Source organism: Pinus tabuliformis, chromosome 1_1 (genome assembly GCF_031772625.1).
Source record: "Pinus tabuliformis cultivar Carrire ecotype Pingquan chromosome 1_1, CPIR1, whole genome shotgun sequence".
NCBI lineage: Eukaryota > Viridiplantae > Streptophyta > Pinopsida > Pinales > Pinaceae > Pinus > Pinus tabuliformis.
Genome location: NC_142297.1, coordinates 540,966,608 through 540,983,570, shown reverse-complemented (window position 1 = coordinate 540,983,570; position 16,963 = coordinate 540,966,608). Strand labels below are relative to the sequence as shown.

Genomic DNA, 16,963 nt, shown 5'->3' with positions numbered 1-16,963 from the left:
TCATGGGGTTTCGGGAATACTAGCGTAGCCATATTCAGCCTTGCAAATTCCATCTTCTTGTTGCTGCTGGAACCAATGAGGACGAATGCCAAGGTTTTCGATCAGTAAGTCGCAGCTCTTATTGACAAGAGCAGGGTCTCTTCCAGAAGATATGAAAGGTTTACCATCTCCTACATAACCGTCGATCAGGTGAAGATACACCTCTAAATTGTGCGCGTTAACAAGATTGCAGGTATGTTTGAGAAAGGGGGAGTTATTGTTGTCCAAAATAACTTCGACCCCCACATGAAAATATGCCCAGGGAAACCAATTCAACAATTTTCTGAACCATCCCCATGAACTCTCATTCACAATAAGTCCAGGAAATTTGGGAACAATATCGTTCTTATCCACCAAACGAAGCACCTTAACGCCAAGTTCTTCCATTCTTTGAGCGAAGGCTCTATTCCCTACGCGTGGAGAGGCGAATGCAAACACAGTAACAGGTATAGGGCGTGCTGGTGAATGTAAGTTCAGAATTTGTTTAACATCATATCAGCATAAGGTTGCGAGAGCAGCTCCTAAACTGTGCCCAGTTAAAGTAACACTCAAGGCCTCGTCCTTGTATTTATCTAATAGTCTTGTAACTTCTGAACGAGCAGTTTTTCCTGTAGAATTATAACAATTTAGAAATCCCTTCTCTACTCGGACGCCCTTCTCGTTGAGACCATTAGTAGTTGATAATCGAGCAGGAACTAAAAAATCTGTGAGATCTTGTATCCATTCTTGAGATGTTTGGGTTCCTCTCCACGCTATTATAATATCTCTCCGGCCCGCTCTTCGTATTTGTTGAGCATCTGTGCAGACCGCAATAAAGCCAATCCAAATAGATTGCTCTGTCTGCCTCCCCAATATAATATCACTCTCAGTATACAAATACTTGGTGACTCGATACCCGTAGTAAGCTTGCCAATTACTGTTGGGTATTTTTCAATGGGAAATACCAAAACCAAACAAATTAAACATCACAGAGGCAATGCTCTGTTTTCCTTCTGCCACAGGATCTTTGCACACGGAAGCCTTTTAAAAACAATTTCTCAGAACAGAATATTACACAGCCATAAAAACATTCTCTATTGCTTTTAAAAAAAAACTATTACAAACTTCATTCTCTGCGAAGAGAGGGATTCACTCGAGAAACTGTCTCCTTCATTTCTGGTCTTCCACTGCTGTGGGTGTTACAAAACAGCTTCAAGCTACCTCTTGCTTTTGCGATGAGCAAGCAATACAATACATCTTTGTTTTAAAATGATTTCCGCACTGTTGTGCGTTCATTACAATTCCATGAGCTCTTGCACTGCTGTGCGTTTAAAACAAAAAAAAATTATATGCGCACCGAGCGCAGCCACCACACTCACACACTAAAACCTTTCTACATGCGCAGGCACAATACATCAAAACATTTCCATAAAAAAACACGCAGGCACCACAACTCTAAAAACTACCATGCATTGACTTTTCACTACACTTATACGTGAGGGCTCAACATAATGTTTTACATAAAACATACATACCAAAAATATTACGCCCCCTCACCGTGCGCAGGCACAATTACTCATAAAAAATGCACCTAACAATGACCACCTGCGGGCTTACATAATATATATAAAACATATAAAAATATATAAAACTATACGCCCATACCCATATTAATGGGTCTTCACCAAAACTACGTATATATAAAAATATATATGATAATGTGCCCATAACCATTTAAAACGGGCCTCCACCAAACAATACGAACAACATTAAAAACCATAAGTTCATCCATCCAACGGTCAACACAAAAAGACTTCCACTCCACGCAAAATAAATTCGCTACAGGCCCGTATGCAGCTTCAGAGATCGACGGCAGAGGACGCGCGAGGAGATCGGACGACTGTGATGAATATCGGAAGCCACTTTAATGCTAAGCTTTAGCACCCAAGAAAATTACGTTAGCTGATGTCAAGTGAGAAACACGTGGCGCCACCACAGTCCATCGGGTTCAATTGTCGGATTATTCCTTCGTCGGAAAGTTGGTTCGAGAAGTTTCAGGCGGGTATGCTGAACTATTTCAGGCGCTGTGGTATGGGCGTTGTATTCCTGATGCCGCCGTTGTCCACGCTGCGTCCACGAACTTTGCTGCAGTTGGAATTAATATTCCAACACTCCCCTTTAATTTCAACTGTTGGGCATTCAATCTTACCCAAACACTTCCTCACATGGAGGGATTCCCCAACACTGCTGTTACAAAGACATCTTCCTCACATAGAGGGATTCACCAACTGCTTCTGATGCAGTTCCATACACAACAAAATAGTCTTCCTCTTAATAGAGGGATTAACCTAAAACTGTGCTTAAGAGCACCTTCCTCATGATAGAGGGATTCACCATAACAATGTGCTGAAGAGCACCTTCCTCTTGACAGAGGGATTCACCTGTGACTATGTTGAAAAGCATCATTCTCTTGATAGAGGGATTTACCATGTGTATGCTAAAAAGCATCTTCCTCTTGACAGAGGGATTCACTAATGACAATGTGCTGAAAAGCACCTTCCTCTTTAACAGAGGGATTACAAACAGACACTGCTTTACATGCAGTTTCAAAACAAACAATCATTGCACTGCTGTGTGTGCAAACTCATTACATTGTTATTTTATGCTGCTGCATATTCTCTGCTGCACTGTTGTGCCATCTTCTTTACTGTGTATACCTCACACTGCTGTGTCTACACTTGCACTGCTTGTGCACTTTTCAAAGACAAAATACTCTGTCTTTTCTGGAACAATTACATTGTCCCAACTTACAAATTTACACTGTTGTTGCATATATTGCATTTCAATTCAATGAACAAAACATTCATTACAGTTACATATACTGCTGTAAAAAAAATTATTTTACATGTGCTGCTGTCCATTACTCATAACCATAAACTTTGTCATCCCTGGGTTTTTATTTGCTGCTGCGTTGCCTCTGCAATTTGCACTATGGCTGCCTTTTGTTTCATCATACTGCTGTGTGCCCATACACTAACTCTTTACTCTCCATTACTTGCACATAGAGAGAAATCATCCTCACGATGTTTTGCGCTACATTCTCCACACAACAAAAAAAATTAACACGGGCTGCTGCCTTTTCTTTTTACACCCTTGCTTCACACAATCTTAGTCTTCATTCAAATTTTTTTACACAATGCACTGTTGTGCTGTTCCTTTCATTTTTCTGCTGTCACACATTATCATTTACCCATGTGCATTAAAAATCTGCTGTCCCTGTTTTTCTTTATGCGTTTCTTTGCATGCTGCATTGCATATGAAGAAAAAAACATTACATTTTTTTTACTGCTGTGTAACAAAAATTTCATTGCATTCTCAGCCACTGGGCATTTACGCTCTGCTGCGTTTTGCCTTCTCATTTTCTTCTCACTGCTTTGCATTTGCATTCCCAATACAAAACATTTCATCTGCTGTGCATTACACTCATTCTGATGTGAGTATATTCTCTCACATTACATAGAAGGAAACTACCTTCCATTGCCATGCAAAAATTCAAAACTGCTGTTCATTCTAATCCATGTGCTCCAAAAAAAAATTCCAAACTGCTGTTTTATGTTTTGTCTTCCCACTGCTGTGAGGGTTTCCATGCTTTGCATTTTTCTCTTATCTCGCTGCTGCTCTTTACATTTCAGCGCTGCCATCTTTTCTTCTTTATGCATTTCTGTGCATATTGCATAAACACAAAGCAAAAACATTGCTGATTTCATCACTGCTGCATATTACCTTTTAGAGGGATTAACAAAGATTTCATTTGCAACTGCTGCGCTGCAATACATCCTCCATCAACAAATGACTGTTAATACAGTTCAGCAAACAAAAAAAATTCAAGCTCCCCTTTAGTGTATGCTTGTCTTCTTTTGGCAGACTCTTCTCAAAATAAATTTAGATCCACTGGGGAGTTCAAGGAGTTTTCAGGTTGCCTTTCCTTCCTTCTCCATATTTGTGTAACTTTCTTCTTTTGCATGGGTCTAGCTTGTGTAAGAGCCCATGTCAAGTTACAGTCACGTGCCATATGCCCAATGTTATGACACTTGAAGCATTCAACTTCATTCATGAATAAGAATTCATGATTTCTTCTTGTGAAATTATTTCTTGGAGATTGTCGGGGACCACAACATCTATCTCCATGAAATGCTCTACAGTCTTTTGCCATATGACCAAAGTTTGAACAAGAGTAACAATAACCATAAAATGAACTTTGGTACCTGGGAGATGGAAGTTTCCTTGATGTACTTCTGAAGCCTTGCTGCCTTGAGATCCTTTGATGATCACCATTGCCTCTTGCCTTTTTGCCATCAGCTACATTTCCTCTTGGAGCTGATTTTCTACTTGGAGCAGGATTCCTTCTATTGCTGCCTTCATTTTTCTCCTTGCCTTTGCTGGAACTAGGAGCATCACCATCTCTTTCTGGCTTCTTCACATCTCCTTTGCTTAAAGCATCCTCATCCTTGTTTGAGGGTTCAGCTACATACCCAAGTCCTGATTTATCAAATGGAGATCTATGATCGCTGAGCATGCCATCCAATGCTTGAGAGCTCTTCATTATTTTGTTCATCCCTTCAACCTTCTTCCTGAGGTGGACAATCTCTTCTTCCAATCTTTCACACTCATTATTTTTCTTTGCAAGTTGTTCCTCAGTTTCTTCTTTGCTACGAGTAGCTTCAGCTGCTACTATTTTGAAGGAGATAATATCTGACTTCATTTTGGAGATTTCTGCTTGACTGCTCTCCATTTTCTTTTCAACTCCTTGTGCCTGCTTCTTGGCTTCTTGTAGTTCAGACTTAAGGGAGGAGACCTCTACCTTGTACTGTCCAATCTCTTCTACAAGCTTATTCACTCTCTTGTGTCTTTGTTCAAGTTGACTTGTCAAGGCATCTGCCTGCTTCTTTGCTTCATTCAGCTGATTTGTCATGGATATGACTTCTTCATGATGTTTCCTCTTGCATTGGTCAAGCTCCTTCTTAAGCTTGGCAAGCTCTTCATTCCTTTCTTTTACTTGAAGCTTGATGAGGTCAACCTTCTCATCCTCAGCTTCTATGATGGGTTCTTCTTGACTCATTGTCATGGTCAGTGCTCCCTTTGCATGAAGGTCATGCAGTCTGTCCCATATATCCTTTGCTGATGTATATTTTCCAAGATTCCTCTTCACAGAATCAGGGAGTCCATCCAAGATAGTCTTTGCTGCTTGTGCATCATACTCCATGGATTCTTTATCCATCTTGCTGTCATCAATCACTGACTCCCAGACTTCAATCCCTTGAGACTGTAAGACAGCCCTCATTTTTACTTCCCACATATCAAAATCTCCATTAAACTTTGAAGCCTCAAATAGAATACTTTCAAATAGATTGCCTTCTAGTTTAGAAGAGGAGGGAGACACATTTTTAGCAGACTTGGAGGCTTTCTTCTTTGACCTTGCCATTCTTATCTAAGCTTTAAATACCTGACTGTTTTTTTTAATCACTGACTGTTCCTTTCACAGTAACAGAAAGGAAAGCTTTGAAAAATACCTTAACTCTTTTGGCTGAGTCTTCACACTGCTGGAGAAGTTTGACTGCTGCAACCACACCTTCCTTCAGCTTCTTTGAGTCTTCAAAGAGCCTGGACTAGCTCCGATACCACTGTTGGGTATTTTTCAATGGGAAATACCAAAACCAAACAAATTAAACATCACAGAGGCAATGCTCTGTTTTCCTTCTGCCACAGGATCTTTGCACAGGGAAGCCTTTTAAAAAAAAATTCTCAGAACAGAATATTACACAGCCATAAAAACATTCTCTATTGCTTTAAAAAAAAAACTATTACAAACTTCATCCTCTGCGCAGAGAGGGATTCACTGGAGAAACTGTCTCCTTCATTTCTGGTCTTCCACTGCTGTGGGTGTTACAAAACAGCTTCAAGCTACCTCTTGCTTTTGTGATGAGCAAGCAATACAATACATCTTTGTTTTAAAATGATTTCCGCACTGCTGTGCGTTCATTACAATTCCATGAGCTCTTGCACTGCTGTGCGTTTAAAACAAAAAAAAATTACATGCACACCGAGCGCAGCCACCACACTCACACACTAAAACCCTTCTACATGCGCAGGCACAATACATCAAAACATTTCCATAAAAAAACGCGCAGGAACCACAACTCTAAAAACTACCACGCATTGACTTTTCACTACACTTATACGTGAGGGCTCAACATAATGTTTTACATAAAACATACATACCAAAAATATTACGCCCCCTCACCGTGCGCAGGCACAATTACTCATAAAAAATGCACCTAACAATGACCACCTGCGGGCTTACATAATATATATAAAACATATAAAAATATATAAAACTATACGCCCATACCCATATTAATGGGTCTTCACCAAAACTACGTATATATAAAAATATATATGATAATGTGCCCATAACCATTTAAAACGGGCCTCCACCAAACAATACGAACAACATTAAAAACCATAAGTTCATCCATCCGGCGGTCAACACAAAAAGACTTCCACTCCACGCAAAATAAATTCGCTGCAGGCCCGTATGCAGCTTCAGAGATCGACGGCAGAGGACGCGCGAGGAGATCGGACGACTGTGATGAATATCGGAAGCCACTTTAATGCTGAGCTTTAGCACCCGAGAAAATTACGTTGGCTGATGTCAGGTGAGAAACACGTGGCGCCACCACAGTGCATCGGGTTCAATTGCCGGATTATTCCTTCGTCGGAAAGTTGGTCCGAGAAGTTTCAGACGGGTATGCTGAACGGTTTCAGGCGCTGTGGTATGGGTGCTGTATTCCTGATGCCGCCGTTGTCCACGCTGCATCCACGAACTTTGCTGCAGTTGGAATTAATATTCCAACAATTACCGGCCACGTTATAATTACTATAAAGTATTTCATCAGGGCTGTATTTACACCCACCATAAGAACTCATGCAAACTTTACTATCGAATGCATCATAGCATAACTGTGCGAAATCACCATATCTAAGTATCTCCACTTTCAAAAGTGGATTGATTGGATTTAATAACCCATTCCACCAGTTTGCTCCTTGGATATCTTGCCACATATCGGCAAGTAGTCCGGTGTGATGAATCCCACTCGAATTGATTTTGATTGGTTTTGGTGCCCGGAATTCTTCATGCAGAAGAGTACCATCGAAGCTTGAAGTTGTCAAACATGAAGGAATTACCTTCATCCTATACGGGTGCATCATCTGATATAACATTCTAACAATTTCTGAGTTTCAACCACAGTTCTAAGATTTCTGAATTGCAATGTCGTGATCAAGTGAAGGCCAGGGGGGCTAACCAGGGCTTAGCTTCAGCAGTTTTACGTAGTAGAGAGATTTGCAACTTTATGTGCAAGTAGGTATGTATACACAGATCATGTGGGTATATATAACATAGATTAGAAAGTGGTGTTGTGTGGATATGATAATTTGCAGAAACACGCACGTTTGATTTTGAATTTGGAAGATTTGACATGGTCGCATAAGCATAATAATTCTCTGTGATTTTCCGATCCTCAATTGACCGCAAATTCCTGGCTTCAACGGAATATTAGGAATTGTTCAAACCTAGGGACACACGATTACATATTTCTCATCCTCGTTGAAGGTTGCCAGAAAATTTGGCGTGCCATCTCTCTCATGTGATTGGACAAATAGTTTCAGATAGCAGCAGGTTTGACTCTGTCAATCGCATCAATCTAATCGTTGTCAGTTCATCTTATCCACAGTAACACATGCCAAACTTTATCTCAAGCTGTAATTATGTTATTTTCTCAAAGCAGCGAATCTCCTCAAGTTTAACTAGTAGGCGCAATGCCTTTTTATGGTTGCTTTTTCTACTTTATTCTGCTAAAAATTTAGTACAGATTTTTTTAATTATAAATTTAAGCCATAAATATAATTTTGTAAAAATATGGTAGAATTATTTGAAATTCAGTATTTATAACTATCAAGTTTTAAGATTTCTAGTTTTTTTTTTTTTAATAAGGGATTTTTGATTGAACTGAATTTATTTCTGCCAAAAAAATTTATTTAAACATATTTAAAGTAAGTTTTTGGAAGATTTTCTCACCTTATTTTAGCTAAAAATTTGCTGTTATGGATTAGTTATACGACCCCTAAGCTTGAGTGGTTTAATTTGAGAATTTACTAGATTAATTTGAGAATTTACTAGATTTTTAGAGTGCTAAATAAATTTATGCATTCGAAATGTATTTTAAACAACACAAATCACAAATCACAATCTTACTCAAAGTTGTATTAAAAATTCCAACTAAAAATTAGGCTAAACCAATATCAATTTATCATTTTCAATTAAAAATATAACAATAATACTTATTTTTTAACAAAATGTAATTTATCCATATACAAAATTTTTTATAATATTTTTATTTTTTATTAAAAAACAAATTAATATTTTTAAAAAAATTTAACAACTACCATATTCTATAAATAAGAAAACTAATCCTAACTCAATTATTAAACCAATAATAAAAAAACAGCACTAACAACTATAAACAAAACAACATCAATAACTCTTATCAAGAAACACAAATTGATAACTCAAATCTACAATTACACGTGCAATGATTATCTTTAAAATTTAATATCCTAATTAATTTCCCAACATTCATAAATATCCACGTTTACTAAACCTAACTCAATTTTGATTACCATTTAATCCAATTAATTTATTTAATATTACCATTTTGCGCGTTTACACTCTTGTTATTTCACAGTTGTTCATTGAATCAGTGTCCATTCATATCATCTTATAATTTAAAATTTCTAAAAATTGCAGGATTTTCACACATTTAACAGGCGGATGCATCTGGATCATATGTGGAAACAAATCGTATTTCTTTTCAGATTATCACGTAATTCAGCAAATAATTTATTATTGATTCTCAAACGTGTACGACACATCTGCAACATCCTTCTTGAGTAATTGCTTCTGCTTCTCTGAATTCTGTAATAATAAATACGTACCGTTCGACCATTCGAGGCGAGAACCTTATTTTGCTATTCACGATTAACGATGTCAGGTTAAACACCGTGTCAAATAATGTAGTTTTAACTCTTTGGTATAGTTTTCTAAAACAATTTTGATTAAAATTTGATAGAGATCTTTTCGCTTCAGAAGTATAATATGTGGTTTTCGGAGCCTATAGAATTCAAATTAATTTATATATTAAAATTATATTTTAAACAATAATAATGGTAATTTATCAATAATTTATCAATGGTAAATGATTTGTTTTTCAGTTGTGTGAGTTTAAGTCTTTTGAGTTTTTCGGCAGTTTAAACACCGTGTCAAATAATGTAGTTTTAACTGTTTGGTATAATTTTCTAAAACAATTTTGATTAAAATTTGATAGAGATCTTTTCGCTTCAGAAGTATAATATGTGGTTTTCGGAGCCTATAGAATTCAAATTAATTTATATATTAAAATTATATTTTAAACAATAATAATGGTAATTTATCAATAATTTATCAATGGTAAATGGTTTGTTTTTCAGTTGTGTGCGTTTAAGTCTTTTGAAATATGTTTGTTTTTCAGTTAACTAGATTAAGTTTCCCAAAAATATGTTGTATCTAGTCAATAGTCACATCTATAAAATATTATATCAAGTGTACTGGAAGTTACCTATTTTGGAGAAATTCTAATTCATAGTAAAAGAAATGTTACATGATCATTAAAACATACAATAAACAAAGTTTTTAGTTAAAAGTTAAAAGACATTTAACTCATTAATGAGTGTTTCATATAGTTTATAGTAGATTAGCAATATAACTTAAATTATTATGTCAATATATCTCAAAACACTTATCTAATTATCACACTTTATCAAATTTTAAAATAGTAAGTTGATTTTTTTATTTTTTTATAAATTATTATCATTATTATTAAAAAAAATAATATATGAGTTAAGTGTATATATATATATTTTAAAATTTGTAATAATATTTCTATTATAACTATATTAGTAATCATATTATTATGGAAATTTTTAACTTGTAAATAAGTTCCGTTATAATACCATGGTTTATTATGACATATTTTTAATTACTTAATTTGATTAAAAAACAAAAAAAAAATCATAAATACTTTATAAATAAATATAAACTATTAATTTAAGACTATTATTCAAAATATTTTATAACATTTTATGAATAATTTGTCTAGGCGTTTGGAACCAACTAGTGTGGTTCATCGTCAGGACAAGTTGATAAACAAGTCTACAAGTTGATAAATAAGTCTGAGCGATCTGTTAAATAGATCGCTCAGACTTATTTCTCAACTTGTCTTGACGATGAACCACACTAGTTGGTTCGAAACGCGTAGACAAATGATTCTCTATGTGATTTTGCTGAAATCTCTAACAATCAAGTATGGATCACTTATTTCTCAACTTGTCTTGACGATGAACCACACTAGTTGGTTCGAAACGCGTCGACAAATGATTCTCTATGTGATTTTGCTGAAATCTCTAACAATCAAGTATGGATCACAGAAGTCTAAACTCTTTAATATTTTATGAATATTAAATCTGTAAAATCTAATTAATAATTAAATAAAATTCTTAAAATATTATTTCAAAATAAATGCATATATAAATATAAGAAAATATTAAAATAAATTCAAATTAAAATTCTGAAAATCTTATTTCAAAATAAACATATATAAATATAAAAAACATTAACAAAATAATTCAAAATAGTATTTAGTGGTATAAATGAGTAGGTAAAATATATTTAAACAAATAATAAGCATGATTTTGAAGCAGTTTTCGAAAGAAAAAAAAGCAAGAAGGGGACAGTTTCTTGATTTGCCGCTATGAGGGGAAACTTTGCCACATTATTTGCGGGGAATTTCAACTTTGGGAGTTTTCATGGAAATCTTATTACTATCGCACTTGCTTGCTCAATTCAGTTAATAATTTAAATAGATGATCTACTCTCTAAATTTCATGTTGAAATCTTAATTGGTATTTTAACAATCATGAGATAGCAGGTTTCCTTCTTTCCACTTATTTTTAGTGAATTTAGGAAGGAAGGGAGATATTTGAGAATTTCAGAACGAAGCTTCTTTTATCAAGAAAAGTTTAACTTGCTCTCATTTAAATCATAAAATTGTTGATCTGTAGAGAGAACATAGTATAGATAGATATAGATATAGATTTTGCCATTGAAGAATTTCATGGCACTAGCATGAAGGGAGATGCATGATGTCAAATACTAGATCTAAAAAGGAAAATGCGGACTTATGAGATTTTGACTTTGGAAAATATGTTGATCATTTCCAATACAATTACAAAAATACGGGTATTTTTAAGTCGATTGCAGATTCTCCAAATATTTGGGAATCGGATAGACATGGGCACTATCAATTTTTTGGTTGCGCCTATGTCTGTCCAATTCCCAAATATTCGAAGAATCTGCAATCTACTTAAGCTCATGGAAAAAATACAAACTTTGGGTGATTTGTGAACAACGAGAACACTTTGAATATAGATACGTATTGTTCCTGAGTTGTTTATATATTAGAATAATGTCTACGAAGTGGTACATCTATGCAACTGTGCAAAAACACTTTCTTGCTAAAACAATGTCATTGAAATCCTAGTGAATAATGATCTCAAACTTTCCTAATTTATTTATTTCTTTAGAACTTGTCAGAAGCTCCATCAGATTTCATCTCTCCCTCATCCCCAGTAGCAAACTTCTCTATCCATGGATCTCTCATTGAAAATTCCTTGGAATCAGAAATCGGTAGGGCGGTATCTAGCAGTGGTAAGAGCATTCTAACCAGTGGAGATTTCTCTGATCCGCTGTCAGATGGACCTACTGTTGCATCTGCGGTTAACCAGCCTTCCGCCCTCGAAATCAACTCTGGTCCCTCTACAATTCTTCCCCTCGACCCCTTGTGTAAGGACTTGCGATCCGTGCGACGGGCAGGACGCACATCCGGTGTGAAGAGGCGAGCTACGGCTAAGGCAAACGAGCAAGCATGTGATAATGCGCGTGGAGAGTCTTGGTTGGGCGAGTTTATACCATGGGGATGAGTTGGCAAGTCACCCACGGGCCGACCTCATAAATTTGCCATGTGGGCGAAGGTTGGTGGGTGGTCCCGGGTGATAGGCGGGCCGACCAACAAAGATGGACGAGTTTGCAAGTATGGAGGGCGTCGACCAGACGAGTTGGACAAGTCAGCCGGGTGGCACGACTTGCCCACCCGCCATATATATGGATGGCGCGGTTGGGGAGCAAAAACGATAAACCAAATCAATCAACAAGCATTTGGACGAGTCAAAGGACGAGCTCGAGGTGCAAAGGTGTAAGTTTGAGCGTGGAGGAGCAGGCTTGAGGTGCAGGTCACACAGAGGCACATGCGCCCACCTGTCGGGCAGACTGCACGAGGTTGAACGGTTCAGTTGACAACACGAGTGGAGGGCCGCACGAAGGTGCACTCGCCCGTCGGTTGTGACACGGGTGGAGGGTGCACCAAGGCGCCCGCCCGTCGGTTAAGAGCGCGGATGGAGGGCTGCACGAAGGCGCCCGCTCGCCGGTCGGTTGTGTGCATGGGTGGAGGGCTGCATGAAGGCGCCCGCCCATCGGTTGGCGAACTCGAGTGGAGGGTGAACGAAGACGCCCACCCGATAGTGCGAAGGCGAGACGGTGAACTTGGGTAGGGATGAAATGAAGACGCCCGCCCGCTGTTGGAGTTTTGTGTGAGGTTGCACGGAGGTTTTGCCGGTTGGAAAATTTAGCTAAGTGTGGAATGTAAGAGTAACCACCATGCAAAACATGCACGAGGTGGGCAACTCGTTGGCAAGACACGAATTCGGAATTTTGGCTAAGTATAAAACTTGGGGTTTCCAAGGTATACTTGTATTTCATGAAAGATTGAAAATATATTGAATTCGGGAAAGACTCATATTCAGGGAGTTTCCCCTCCCTTTATACTGTTGCAATTGTGTTGTATATTTACAATTGATGTGGATAATGAATGTGTATAGGTGTTCATTAGTATAAAGGCTAATAATAATACTTGGTGAAGAAAAATAAAACTAAGTATCGAATGTTAAGGCGTAGTCCATGAACATAAGTAGGTGAAAAGAAAGTTTTCGGTGGTGCCACACCTCGCTGTAAGCGGTTGAAAGACTACCACAGGTGTAGTGGCGTGACAGTTGGTATCAGAGCAGCTGATTCGGGCATTGAAGGTTGAAGCTGCTACACAACTACACTGTAAAGTGCAGTTGGTATCAGATCTCATGGTTGAAGCTGGTGATCGAGAGCAGGGTTGCTCGTGACAAAGTGACAGTGGAAACAGGTACTTGCAGGTGAAGGAATTTGGTTTCACATACAAGTGAAACAAGAACCGGTTCGGTTTGCAAGGAACTGGTGAAGATGGTGGATGGTCTATACTAGATCGCAAAGAAGGAAAGAGGAAGCAGAGATGGCAGGTGAAACTCATGATGTATCAGGTGAATCTAGCCATAATGCGACCGAGGCTTTCATAGAAAATGTTATAGACATTTTTGTGCCTTACAGCTATAAGCATGAAATGTCCATAATCCAAGGGATCCAAAGTCCCTAAAGATGTTGCTCCTACCCCTAGAGGAACAAGGCTAACAAACCACAGCAATTCACAGAAGTTCTCCACCAGAAACCTTTCAAAAACAAGTCAATTCAGGATCAATTCAGAGGCTCCACTAGCTGTCTGCGCTGAAATGCAGAGATTACACTGGCTAGGTGCACTGCAACGCAGGTAGAAGCACTACCAGGGTGCGCTGAGCGGGAAATGACAAATGGCAAGTTCATTCAACGAGGTGGAAAGACCCTGGAAGCTTCCAGAATCTTCTCCAACGACACTTGCCTCAATGAATTCAACTAGTGATGAGTAAGAGGCTCTTAGTCTCCAAGTGGAAGCAAGAACTGACAGAGGGAAAGGACACTAGTCAGATCTCAAGCTGACTCATCCTCTCTCCAAACATCTATATATGGATCTCTCCTCCATGAGATCTGGGAGGCTGGAATTTTGTTATTGCAAAGAATTGCTGTTAGTTTGAGATTGGAATCATTGGGTGCTTAATGCTTTGAAGGGAGGTGAAGGAAGGATTTCATTCGCTGGGAGGTAGATGCTGGATTGGAACTCTCTTGGTTGTATCTCCTCCTGAACCTTGTTATTCATCAATAAAGCTATCTTGGTTTCTCCCATATACTAATGTATCTTTGATGTATGATTGCATTAGTATGTTTAGTTTATTTCTAATCCTGAACTAGTTATGAATATGAATCTATGTCTTTGTGTAGTGTTCCCTTCTTGTGATCTTGCAGGAACCTGTTGAAGCTGGGCAAGCGAGAAGGCAAGTAGCTGGGAACTCTCAAAGAGAAGAGAAACCGGATCGAGGGACAAACGGAAGACACCGGTTAGTCCACCCATCTCTCTTCATTCTAGATTCATAAAGGAAGAATACTAGAATAGATGTTTCTGTTTGTTGCTAAGGCACTATCACACCTTAGGTGGATAGGATCGTCCTGCATAGGCATTTTTCCCCACAACAAATTGGCGACTCCGCTGGGGAGATCTGTTTAGTCATTTTATTTGTGTTTCTATCATTGTTTGTTTCATAGACTCAAGAGTAGCAATCGAACTGCATCTGCTATTTTCAGATGCGAAGTAGACAGCTGCTGCTTTGATCCAATCACTGGATTTGTCTATGATCTGAACAATGGACTCACAAATGATTTGATGATCCTTTGTGATAGATCTCAGCCCTCATTCAAATCATCCCTTTGATTGTACCTTGCTTGTTGCTTTTATTTGGCATGAAACCGTAGATTAATCAGCAAACCGTGACCCAGAACCCAGAGAAGAACTCTCGTTTCTGCTTCAGCGCAGACTCTGTGAAGAGGTTTTGCATTTCAACGCAGGTCCTGTGAAGGCTACCTGCGTTGAATGTCAAAACCTCTGTGATGGGGGTGCGTTGATCCAGCTTAGGCCTTGTGCAGCTAGGGTTCTCTGCTCTGTTTTTCCTTGTTTTGATCTCTGATTTCTACAGCCTGTAACCAGCATAGGTACCTGTCTGATAACTCCTTTTCTCTGCTTAAATTCCGCCTCCTTTTGTACAAAAATACTGTGAGTGTTTTTATGTGTTTGTGGCGTCATTTACAGTTTTCCTTTGCAAGAGTGAAATAGTCATCCTGTAGCCCTTGATTCAGATCTGTTGATTGTGATCTTAGGAGAGAGTTCATTGGCTGATTGACAGTTGATTATACGTTTACTTTTGCTTTTGGTTTGAGTTTGTCTCTTTTAAGTGTCGAAACAAGTGTTCATTTTGAAAGTCGTAAAGTGTTGTATTCTCTTCTACCCTTTCTAATTTCGAAAAAGTAAACTTGTTTGTATTTGTCATTTAAAAGAAAATTCAAAGTTGTACAAAAAGCTTTCTTTTTAGGCATCAATATTAAGAGAGCGGAAAACAAACACCTGCATTGTGCATTTGCATCTTGATAGTTTGCATGCTTGATTTAGGAAAAGTGCATTTAGAGTGTGTTGATTGCTCTTTGAGAAAAGATGTTGTCTTTCTTTTCCCTTTGTAGCTAGGATTTTCATTGTTGAAAAGATATAAAAGCTTGCTTATCATCTTTAGACTGCATTTAGGAATTGTATCATACATCTCGTGGTGATTCAAAAAGGAAAACTTCTAAGAAAGATCAACCTAAAATAAATTGAATGAACTTAACAATGCTTTGTAACTTAACGCACAACATAGAGGTCTAGGCTAGAGACATGTTCTGGCGTCGTAAAGCCTGGTGACTGTCGATCTCGCTGATGGTGGGTGATTCCTCCTGAGGGACGATAGCACCAGTACGGATTGTGCTCCCACGTACCGTCGAGTATATATTGGGAGACCCCTATAGGCATAAAACCTTTATCCTTAGGAAGCCGTGTCAGCCGCCCTACTGATCGCAATGCACTGAACACAACATTCAAGAAGATTGACTGCCCGTACCTTAAAAAGTATTCTACGGTTTTGCAAAAAGTTTGGCACACCCTCTACCTAGAACTCCAGAGCAGTTCCTTTTGGCCTTTTTCAGACTCTATAACGGAAAAAGTCCACCCCAGCATTTGTCACTTCGGGCTCGTTAAAACATCGAAGGAGACTAGAGTCATCTTTAGCTTTTTCTCGACTCTTTAAAATTGAAAAAGCAAGTTGTGTCTAAAGCGTCGTTAAAATTTATTTTAAACGGAATAATCATCACCATTCCCTCGTTGGTCTTCGAAGTTAGTCTCTTTTCATCGCAAGTTCTTGTAGAATCGCTAGAAAATCTTTTGGATAGACTAAATATGTCTGAACAACCGTCGACATCCAGGACTGTGTCATCCGACGCAGCAGCGGCAGAGCCTCCTACTGCTACTCCAACGATGTTCGCTGGTATACCATCTGTCCCGGCAAATTGTCAACAACAAGCTGGAGTCCAATCAGAGACTGTTTCGACGACATGGTTAGTTCCTATTTCTTCATCCGGATTATCATCTGGTATTTCTTATGTTGAAACTCAACAAATTGATCCAATGTGTCTTCAAAGGCCCATCTACCCTTTAAGTACTGGATAGCCACCATATGGAGGGCAGCATGCCTTTTCATTGTTCCCTCCCAGAGAACAACCATATGGGAGTTTACAACAAAGTTCAGGTCAAACTAGAATTACATCCAGCGGTTGGGTACCAATACTGCCTCAGCAACCAAGGGTTGTATATTCAATGCAACCAATCCACCCTGTGTCGAATATTCCCACTATACCTGCTATGGTGACTGCGTCACAAGTACAAGCGTTATCTGTTATATGTCAACCCCAACAGCCTCAGGTTGC

At 38.3% G+C, this 16,963-nt stretch overlaps 1 pseudogene; it reads right to left on the bottom strand.

The window, feature by feature from the left end:
- The window catches only part of LOC149214225 (phospholipase A1-Igamma2, chloroplastic-like), a 48,518-nt pseudogene continuing 31,555 nt past the window's right edge, over positions 1-16,963 (bottom strand).